The 1927-nt window shown below is 31.5% G+C and overlaps 1 long non-coding RNA gene across 2 annotated transcripts; it reads right to left on the minus strand.

The window, feature by feature from the left end:
* Positions 1–903: 903 nt before the first annotated feature.
* LOC113318071 lies at positions 904–1401 on the minus strand. 2 transcript variants are annotated; one of them, XR_003344264.1, is made up of 3 exons: positions 1341–1401; positions 1127–1247; positions 904–919 (listed from the first exon to the last, which is right to left on the minus strand). It is a non-coding gene; the product is annotated as an uncharacterized LOC113318071 (long non-coding RNA). The 2 variants fall into 2 exon arrangements; XR_003344265.1 differs by lacking the exon at positions 904–919 and adding an exon at positions 979–1030.
* Between the last annotated feature and the right edge of the window lie 526 nt (positions 1402–1927).

Raw genomic sequence — 1927 nt, forward strand, 5'->3', positions numbered from 1 at the left:
ACTCCATTCTTGAATATGTTATACCCGTTAAGTATTAACAATACGGGCATTGAAGCCCTCATTCAGGGACATAAAATATTATTTGAATTTGTCTCTGAACCTAGGCAAAAATTTATTAACCAGGTTCAAGAAAAAATCAAGCACAAAGAAAATTTTTTGTTCTTCTTAAAAGAGGAGATTCAATATAAGCAAATAGAAGAGAAACTAAATTGCCCAAAACTCCAAAAACAAATCAATGATTTTAATGATCTTCTAGTGAAAGAAGTTTGTGCTGAAATCCCAAATGCATTCTGGGAAAGAAAACAACATATAGTAGAATTACCTTATGAACCAGATTTTTCTGAAAAAATGATTCCAACAAAAGCCAGACCAATTCAAATGAACAATAGATTATTAGAAATATGTAAATCTGAAATTCAAGATTTACTAGATAAAGGTTTGATTTGAAAAAGTTACTCTCCTTGGAGTTGTCCTGCATTTTATGTAGAAAAAGCAGCTGAATTAGAAAGAGGAGTTCCGAGATTAGTCATCAACTATAAGCCTTTGAATAAAGCATTAAGATGGATTAGGTATCCAATTCCTAATAAAAAAGATCTTTTAGATAGATTACATAATGCTGTCATATTTTCAAAATTTGACTTAAAGTCAGGATATTGGCAAATTCAAATCGCAGAAAAAGACAAGTATAAAACTGCATTTACGGTTCCCTTTGGACATTATGAATGGAATGTTATGCCATTTGGTTTAAAAAATGCTCCATCAGAATTTCAACATATTATGAATAATCTATTTAATTCTTATTCAACTTTTACAATTGTATACATTGATGATGTATTAATATATTCTGAATCAATTGAGCAACATTTTAAACACTTATCAATATTCCTCAAAATAGTAAAACAGGCTGGATTAGTGGTATCTGCAAAAAAGATGAAAATATTTCAAACCCATGTTAGATTCCTTGGTCACAATATTAATAAAGGTACTATAATACCTATAGAACGGGCTATATCCTTTGCTGATAAATTTCCTGATGAAATCAAGGATAAAAAACAATTACAAAGATTCTTAGGAAACTTAAATTATATAGCATATTTTTATAAGGATTTAGCTAAGGATAGCAAACCTCTATATGCAAGATTACGGAAAAACCCTGCTAATTGGAGCAGTGAGCATACAACTGCTGTTATAAAAATCAAAGCTAAAGCTAAAGAATTGCCATGCCTAACTATAGCGAATCCAACAACCTACAAAATAGTTGAGACTGATGCTTCAGATGTCGGATATGGAGGAATCCTTAAACAAAGGGTTCATAATAAAGAGCAATTAGTAAGATATACCTCAGGTGTATGGAAATCGGCACAACAAAATTACTCAACCATTAAAAAAGAAATATTGGCAATAATTCATTGTGTTACTAAATTTGAAAGTGATTTGTTAAACCAGGAATTTCTTATTAGAGTGGATTGTCAGGCAGCTAAGGAAGTATTGGTAAAGGATGTTAAAAATTTAGCCTCTCGGCAAATTTTTGCAAGATGGCAAGCCATTTTATCAGCGTTTGATTTTAAAATTGAATATATAAAAGGTGAAACTAATTCTCTACTTGATTTCTTGACTCGTGAATTTTTGCAGGGGAAGCATGGACTGCCAGATAACTAGGGGAAAGGCTCCTCAATTTTCTTACCCATCTCCTAATAAAAGGAACAAAAGTAATCCTATTATGATTAAAGGAAACCCAAATAAGGGAAAACAATATTCTTCAGAAGAAGAAAAGTCGGCATTTATAATGTCCACATCAATACCGCTTTTAGCGGTGGAAACAGAACATGCTAACAGAGATCCTGCAGAAGTTGCAAGCATGTACTTAAAAGAGCATATTTTACCACATTATGGTAAAACTAGAGAGTTTTATGACAATACTCATAGA

The sequence above is a fragment of the Papaver somniferum genome, chromosome 10, assembly GCF_003573695.1.
Source record: "Papaver somniferum cultivar HN1 chromosome 10, ASM357369v1, whole genome shotgun sequence".
Classification (NCBI taxonomy): Eukaryota; Viridiplantae; Streptophyta; class Magnoliopsida; order Ranunculales; family Papaveraceae; genus Papaver; species Papaver somniferum.